Genomic DNA, 9,440 nt, shown 5'->3' with positions numbered 1-9,440 from the left:
TAATTAAGATTTGGGTATATTCTCTATGATTAATGTATGTATATTCCTGTGATTATTATTTAGATGGCTTTGTACGATATTACTATTTTTATTAAAATTCCAGCAATAGCTATGATAATGGATAGATTCGAGTTCTTTATTATCCTTCAGAGAATAAAATATTTCATGTGTTGTAAATTGACATCTTTAACTATCTCTATCATTCATTTTTTTTTTAATCTTTAATAACAGAGTCAAAAAGTGGCCAAAAACAGCTGCATTTCCATTCATTGAAATATTAATTGTAAGGGCATTTTCTCTGACCCATTGAATACTCGAACTATTACCGTGTTTTTCTTCTTTAAACATATATTCTGGGATATCTGGAACTTCTTTTGTTTTTTCTTATTTATGAATAAATTTAAAATGTCCATTTTTTATCTGTTTAGCACTGTTTTAACTCTTAAATCTCCAATGAGTTTTTGAATATCCTCATTCACTTTCTTAGTAACCTCCACTTGTTTATCGAAATAACCTTTTACTTTATTCTTGACTTTATTATAATTTCCAGCAGTTAAAATCTGTTTTGGTTGAAAAAAATTTCTAAGTTCAATAATATCTTCATTTCTTATAGTGTTAAATTGATTTTGTAAATCTAAAATGGTTTTATTATTTTTTATTATTTCGTTTTCTATCCCTGTTTTTAAATTTGGAACAATATTAAATCTGTAGGGTTTCTTATCATCTCAAAAGTTTGTCTTACGCTCTAACTCAATCAGATTATCTTCAAGAAATATTTTATTATTAAGATGACTATTAATTTTATTGAATAGTTGACATTTTCTACCACCAAATTTAAGTCAAATAGTTTCACTGCTGCACGTAATTCATGTATTGGGTAACGCAACAGTTTATTTTTCATCTTGAAGATTTTAAATTTTCGCTGTAAACAACTTTTAATCACTTCTTCAATGTCAGGCATTTATTAGGAGCTGATTTTATCAAATAAAATTCCAAATATTAAAAATAGTCAAGCCTGAGGAATTATATTGCTAGCTATTTACTATTCTTGAGACTTTCTTGAGAACGTGAAAATCTCTTAGTGTTTATAAATATGCTTAACAATTTGAATTTGTTTTATAATTAAAATCAGTAATGAATGAAGATTTATTGTATGCAATATATACACTAATTTATTTTCTGATGTCAAAGTTCAAAAACCATCCATAAGCAAATTCAATGTTGATGATTTGGTTAGAATTAATAAAATTAAGGATGTTTTTGATAAGGGTTACCTACCAATTTACACAAATGAAGTGTTTCAAATAGCATCAGCGAAATATACAACCCCTATAACGTATGAACTGTCGGATAGAACTGGTGAACTGATTATTGGTGTTTTTTACGAAAAAGAACTCTCTAAAGCAATACAAACTTTAGTTCTATAAATGGATCATATAAAGTTGAATAAATTATTAGCAACTATAGTTAAAAGTGGAAAACTACAAAGAAATAAAGTTCAAGAACATTCCTTAGAGCAAGCTGGATGCCGTGACTAGACTTAAAAGCTGGATGCTCCAATCGTCGAAGCAGAAGATAAAAATACAAATATGATTACTGATAAATTAAATGTAATTGACACTAATTAAAAGAGGCGATTTCAACGACTGGGTTAACGTTTAATCAACGCAGCAAGTTTTCAAGCATGCAATCAAGCTCACTCAAGTAAAGCTAGTTTACCCCCGAATGAACCAAATTTCATTGCTAGTGTCAATTCAAAGATAGATAAAGAACTTCTAAAAGAAATCAGAAAGGACTATGATGCTAAGGGATTTTATTTTGGAATGCCTACTTTTTATTTAGAAATTTATCAATATTGAAAAGAGGCTATTGATAAATCAGGAACACTTTATAAGAGATATGGAGGAAAGATGAAAAGGGTGAAATATAGTGAATTAGAAAAAGTATCAGTTCTTAAATATCTACAGAAGATGGTTAAAAACTATTAAGATAATTTTGATGCTATACATCCTCAGCAAGGAACTGGGATTTTCATGAATGCAAATGATATGATTGAAAAATTATATAGATTTCTAGGTAGTGGAGCTGCTGGAAATACATCTGATGAAGTGATAAGTAAAGCTATGGACCTGCTCGATTCATTATTCAAAAATGAAATTATTAATAAAAATGACTATAATACTATTTGCAAAAACTATCTTAGAGTTTGAATTTTATTAAGACAAATACATTTTAATGAATAGTTTCGAATATTATTAGTGGTAACAAAAGTGAAATCGAACAGTCTTATACAAATAAACCGATCACGTTAGATCAAAACTCTGATTATAAAATAGCTTTAACTCAATGTACACTATGGTATTCGTGATATAACATTAGTGATCAATTTAAAAACAATACGTTTTTATACAGGAAAAAATAAGAATGGATGGGTTTACGTTGTTATACCAAATGGTTTTCTGTGACGAAGAGGGTTTAAACTGTTTTTTTTTTTAACTCGTTATTACAATTCATCCCTAGATGGATGCCCAGTCAGTATATCATAAAATCTAGCCTCAATGAAAATTTTTGTTATTTTAAAAGCGAATTATAAATTTCAGTTTAATAGTGATTCAGACTTTTGTAATTTTTTAGGTATAAAAATCTAGTTACAACCAATAGGGTGTTTGGTCATACAATGGTGGCCCATAAGTTAACAAGGTATTCTGTCTTACGTGATGGTAAGACAGCAATTCTTATTGATTATGTTATAGTAAGCCGAAGACTGCAAGGATCAATACTAGATATTAGGGTTTCATAAGAGTGCTGCTATTGATGATAAAAGTAAAGATCAGCATCTAGTAGTATCTAGTGTTAAATTAAAATGGAAATTTCGGAAGGCTAACTACTTCCCTGGAAGCAATGATGATGGTAGATTCCAGGATGAACATTAGGGAGAAACTTTCCAGGAGCAGTTGAACATTAATCTCAAAAGTTTAAAATTTGACAATGTGGAAGAAGGTTGGAATAATCTTAGCAAAATAATTTATGAAGTTGCTAATTATGTCTTAGAGAGGAAAGTTAGAACTGCAGCTAGGAATATTAGTGAAAATGCATTATGTTTAATATAGAGGAGAAGGGGAAGGTAGGAGAATAATCTGAATGATAGATCATATGAAAACAAAAGGAATGTAAAGAAACTGGACAAAGCAATAAAATATGAACTAAGGAGTTGTGAAATGGAGGCCATGGATGAAACTGCCGAGAACCTGAAAGATGCAGCTAGTCGGCATAACAGTAAAATACTGTACGGGAATATGAATAAATTGAGAGGGGGTAGTCCATCTGGACATGTCCCAGTTAAGGAAAGGAACGGGGCCCCAATTAGTGATAAGGAACGAGTTAAAGAGAGATTGGCGGAACATTTTGAGAATGTGCTAAATCGAGGTTAAGTTACAGGAAAAGATATAAAGGAAACTGAAAAAGTTTGTGATACCTTGGATGTGAAGGAAGATTTATTTTGTGAGGAAGAATTAGCGACAGTACTAAAAGGATTAAAAATAATAAGGCTCCAGGTGCTGATAGGGTGGTAAATGAGTTTCTTAAATATGATGGCTCTGAGGTTGTGGCTGAGGTGGCTCTGGCTCTGATGAAAAAGTTTTTGATACCTTGGATGTGAAGAAAGATTTGTTTTGTGAAAAAGAATTAGTGACAGTACTAAAAGAAAATAATAAGGCTCTAGGTGCTGATGATGTGTAAATGAGTTTTTTTAATATAGTGGCTCGGAAGTCTAATAAGTTACTGAAGATTAAGAATATGATTTTTGAAAAAGGGGAGTGAGTGTGGTGATTATCGAGGAATTATTCTGGTCCCTGTAAGAAGTAAATTACTTAGTAATATGATACTTTTTAGAATGAGAGATACTGTAGACAAGGTCTTCAGAGAAGAACATTGCGGTTTTAGAAAAGGAAGAGGACGTGTCGACCAAGTTTTCACTCTTAACTTAATAATTGAGAAGTGCCTGAGTTGTCAAACAGCTTTGATCCTCAGTTGTAGAGATTATGAGGAAGCGTTAGATTCTGTTGGCAGAAGAGCTTTAGCAAAGGTCTTATCTTTGTATGGTATACTAGACAAATACATTGGAGTGATTAGTAATATGTACAAGAATAACACTGCTGCGGGTAAGGTAGGAAATGAGGCTAGTCAGGAGTTAAACTGGGTTGTGTTCTACCCCCCTTTACATGGATCCTTTTGATAATTGCCTACGAATTGTGTTCGGTAGCCGGCTGACTGATCGTATTTCAGACAGTAGGATTTACGAAAAAAAGTGGTTCGATCCCGCTTTCTAGGGCTATAATGAGAGAAAGGTTGAGAGGGCTAGGGCACGTTCTGTGGAAGAAGGATGACAGATTGCCCAAGATTGTCCTTTTCGGATAACTGTCTAGGGCTAAACAGAAAGCAGGTCGTCCTCGTTGAAGGTGGAAGGAAGTCATAAAGAAACATTTAAAGGAAAGTGAAACTTCCTGGGAGGGTGTAAAAAAGAGACTTTGGATAGAATGGGATGGAGAAAGAGCGTGCGTAACTGTTTTGGCCTCAGACGGCTAGATGCTGTGGTGAGTTGTTAGTAATAGTAACAGTAGTGGCAGCTGTATCCATAAAAAGCGTGAGTCATGAGAGAAATGTTTAAGTACCCTCCTCCTTCTCCCTCTTTACGAGCCGTAGAGGCATCCATAATTATTTTCACTGAGAACGATGGCAAGAGAAAACTCGACCAAAAGAAAACAAAGCTATCCAGCGAGCGATATGCTCATCAAGTTCAACATATCTCAAACCGTTCAAGCCCTTTAAACATTTCGGAAACGGAACAATTATTGTTAGAACATTTTCACCTACTAATGGCTTACTTGACCACCATCACTGGCGGACATGACTAACCGGCTGTCGTCACATTCTCCCATTGGTGTACTACTACATCTAACGACTCACTGCAGCACTAAGCCACTTGAGACCAACACAGCTACGCATCATCCTCCTCCATCCCAATCTATTTAGTATCTCCCTCTTTATACCTTCGCAAGAAATTCCCATTTCCATTAAATCATTCCTTATTACATCCTCCAACCCCATTCAGGCTCAACTTCCTTTTTATTTGGCCCTAGATGGTGGGCTGACAAGCTTAATCTCTGGCAATATGTCTCCCATCCCCGTATTGTATCCCAGCCATTTCTTCCTATTTCTTATTATAGACCTAGAAAACGAGTTTTCACCATATATTGGTACAACTTACTTTTTGAGATACGGTTAGGTAGTCGGGTGCCTAAAGCAATCCGTAAGCACTTTCTCTGGAAAACATCAATCAAATCCATCTCCGTTTTTCAGAGCAACCACGCTTCAAACCCATACACTGACATCATATCACTTTATCACTTTAGCTTCTACTTTAGATTCTTCATCACTATATAACTTTAGCTTCTAGTATGCTAATCGTTGTCTGCAGACTTATCTTCCTATTCTTTCGAACTTTTTTCAACTGTGAAAGAACACCCTGGACATCGGAAATTCCACTTTTAACATTTTCACTGAATCCACTGTCTTTAATAATAATAATAATAATAATAATAATAATACTAATAAATTCGTAAATTAGGCTTACCACTTGCTATATCTTCTTTTTTATTGAAATTCACCTCTTCAAGTCCACTTATACCTATTCCTAACCACAGAGTCTTCTTAACATTCAATTTTTAAACATATTCTGACACCTTGAATTCAATGAACCTTTAAAACATTTTGCTGATTTTCCATTTTGCTAATATTTACATCTTAGATGCTTTAGATGCATTTAGTTGTGTGTTCTCCTATTGCCCCTGTTTTACTCCTCAGGACAAATTCCATGTCCATATAAACAGGGACAGGACTAAGCCTCTGCACTGTTTTTTTTATCTCTGTTTCCGTTTTGTCTAACCCTTTTCTGTTTCTATTTGTCATAAAAAAAGAACAGCAAACAGAAACAGAGCGTCTGTATAACAGATGAAGAATATGAAAAGAAAACAAACAAAGTCGAAGGTGGTCTTGAATAACAATATATTAACGATCCACAGAGACAAAGCACAAAATTATTATCTTTACCAGCGGTTTCACCAATTTCCAGATATTAAATCCATCTGCCAATGAATTACTTTGATGGAGAGACTAGCTGCAACACAGTCACTCACAAACTTACTTAGCAGTTCATGTGAGCTCGCTCCCATTCGTGAGAATACTAATATGAAAGAACCAGACTGAGTGAAGTTGTTGACTACTTTTTCCGTTTTTAAACAAAAAAGGACTAATACCCTCTGATTAATGGTGAGATACTACAAAACGTTGAAAAGTACAGTGTGAGAAGTATATTCTGGGGGGATTTCCGTATCCAGCAAGTGCCCAAAACCTATAAAGCAGCTTCAATTGCAGCTATTTCAAGTACCCAAAACCTATAAAGCAGCTTCTATTGCATCCATGGTGTCCAAATTTCATTGAGTATGGATAATGGTAAATCACTAGAACCATCTTTTCTACTAATTTGCACTACAATCCCCTTTCCACTTATTTGCAAACTCCCTGACCTTTCTTGTTTTTCCACGATCACATTAATGGTACTTTAAGCTTCTTGCTCTGTGTCGGACCAACTTTAAAGTAAATAATTGAGCTCCAGGTTTTCAGTCTCCAAAAGATATCATGGAGCTAGACTATAGCTTCTTATTAGTTGACAAAACATTAGTTACAAGAGCAAGCTAAATATGAAAAAAAGTTAATTACAGAACAGCCATTTCGTCGGAACTCAACAAGATAGATGAGAACACTCTCTTCATAGACTTTGACTATGTTTTCCGTATTCTGAAGTAGACTGCTAGAGGTGTATTTAGAGAAATTTTCCTATCCAGCAAAAGTTATTCCTTTTTTCCCGGGCCTATCCATCAGCTCCAATAGTAGTGGGGGCATTTAAGGTCCCATGAGCCACATGATGGTGTATAAGTGGAAACACCAGGCCCTCAAGCCCATATTACGTGCACCTCTACAATACAAGCGCAGCCCATAGATTTTAAATGGTCAGGTACCCCTATTCAACCAGCTGGGTAGATTCAAACGTCACACCCCTGTTTCCATGACCAATTGTAATATCGATGACGCAGTCGTGTGTGACTTGATATATTTATTCAGGGTGGTAATCATACATGTATTTATTGGAAATAACTTAATGACGGTGCACACCTTACGCAATTGTTGTGTAATGACAGAACACACCTGGGTCTTACGTAACTACGTCGCAAATGTGGGTCTTATGTAATGACGGTACACACGTGGGTGTTACGTAATGACAGCGCGCATCTTACGTAATGACGGCGCACACATCACTGTCACAAGACACTTTTTGACATTTTATTTTTCGTCGAAACATTACACTTGTTTTTTTTCTTTCAAGCCTTTTTTTTCTTTCTTTCAAGACGTTTTTTCTTTAGTTCTTTGTCCTCGGCGGGACTCGAAGTATCAATATCTATCCAATAGAACAAAGTCCCAGACATCAGGTCCAACAGGATGTTTGAAATATTTTAAAAACGCTTGGGTAATGAAGATTCGTCCTCAATAAGAAACATAAAAACGACACAGGGCTTTATACATACATTTTTTTTTAATAAAAACAAATTTACGGAATTGTTAAGACAAATAAACAGCAGTTAAAAACATGATGAATGGAAAAAAACAAAAATATACGTGAATAGAAAAAAGTTATGGGTCCTAGTAGGCAATTCCAGGGAGGGAGGGTTGATATTAGAGGTAAATATTTAGGCACTATTGAGGTAGTTCCTAGAGCCCGTAACAAAAATAGAGCGTTTTTGAGCCACGACTATGAATATTTCACACCACCCTGACAATATGTAGCTGCCCCACCCTCTTAGCAATAATTTCCAGAAAGGCAGGGTTGATATTAGAGCTAAATTTAGGCAATGTTCAGCTATTTCTGAGAGCTATGGACGAAAACGCCATGTTTTCTTTGACTTGATGAATAACCATAATTTAATAAGATCCTCCTGACTCTTCACGAGGTTTTGAAGTTCTTTGACTACTACCACATATCCATCAATCTTACCAGCTTGAATTTTTCCTTTTTTCACATATTTTCTTTGCAAAAGCAAGATTTTTAGCGGTTAACATTGATTTTATCAGTTTGGTCTTGATTTCTACGGGTTGGTCTTTATTTCTAGGGATGGTCCTGATTTCTACAGTTTGATATGGATTTTTGCATTAAGATCACATCTTACAACTACGAAACAACTTGTTCTCATTAATAGAAAACTTGTTAGTATTAGAAAAAATTGTTACTATTATGAAAAAACGTGTTGCTATGAATAAAAACGAGGAAAATATATTACTATTAAGAAGAAGTTTTTATTTCTAAGAGAAATTTTGTTAATATTAGGAGAAACTTGTTACTTCTAATAAAATTTGTTAGCATGAAGACAACATGTAACAATTACGAAACAACTTGTTACCATTAAAAGAAAACTTGTTATTATTAGAAAAAATTTGTGACTATTATGAAAAAATGTGTTGCTATTAAGAAAAAATGTTACTATTAAGAAGTAACTTATTAGTTTTAAGAAAAAATTTTGTTTGTATTAAGGAAAACATTTTACTATTAAGAAACATTTGTTAGTATTAAGAAAAAATTGTTTTCGTTAACAAAAAACTTGTTGCTATTAGGAAGAATTTGTTACTATTAAGAAAAATAGGTTACTTTTAAAAAATTTGCTAGTATTAAGAATAACTTGTTACAATTCTGAAAAAATTTGTTACCATCAGCAGAAGGCTTATTAATATTAGAAAAAAAATTGTCCCTATTTTGGAAAGCTTGTTACATCTAAGAGAAAGTTTATTAGTAACACAAAATTTATAAAAAAACAAACGCCAGGGAACCTTTCGGTTCGTTAGGCCAACTCCAACTTCCAACACATAATTCAATATAAATAAACAAAAACAAAACATTATCCCCAGCCGACGGGCTAACCGAGAAACACAACTAAAAATTCCATTATGGCACTACTAGAAAAAAAATAAAACAAATTGATAAATATTATTACAAAAATCCTTAAATTTTCCACGGAAACTACTTCTGTCATACTCACGCACAACCCCAATTGGTAAATGACTCCAGGAGCTCGGCAAAACATGCCAAGCAGAGAACTGTGACCGGGTTGTTTCACGGCGGTCGCCGAAAATCATCTGCATTTCTTGTATTATAATAATACAAGAGTAGTCACACTTACACTCTCTTGATGTCTCAATGTTCATTTTGGAATTTATTCGTTGAAATGTAAGACTTGGAATATTTTTAGTAGTTTTATGTCATGATTTACCTTGTCACACTTGCACTCTCTTGATGTTTTAAAGTTCATTTTGGAATTTTTTCATTGAAATATAAC

At 33.8% G+C, this 9,440-nt stretch overlaps 1 protein-coding gene across 3 annotated transcripts in view; it reads left to right on the top strand.

The window, feature by feature from the left end:
* The window catches only part of LOC148953498 (uncharacterized), a 104,128-nt gene that overhangs the window by 40,809 nt on the left and 53,879 nt on the right, over positions 1-9,440 (top strand). Inside the window, exon 3 of one of the 3 annotated variants that reach the window (XR_016141721.1) lies at positions 3,892-4,108. The exons of the other annotated variants lie outside the window; for them this stretch is intronic. The gene's annotated coding sequence lies outside the window, so the exon portion shown is untranslated. Of the gene's footprint in view, positions 1-3,891; positions 4,109-9,440 lie in introns of those variants that run through there. 3 annotated transcript variants of the gene reach the window in all.

This window comes from Artemia sp. Qi Xiang Cuo, chromosome 4, assembly GCF_049724085.1.
Source record: "Artemia sp. Qi Xiang Cuo chromosome 4, ASM4972408v1, whole genome shotgun sequence".
NCBI classification, from domain to species: Eukaryota; Metazoa; Arthropoda; class Branchiopoda; order Anostraca; family Artemiidae; genus Artemia; species Artemia sp. Qi Xiang Cuo.
Note: the sequence above shows the minus strand (reverse complement) of the source record. Positions and strands in the feature narration are given on the sequence as shown.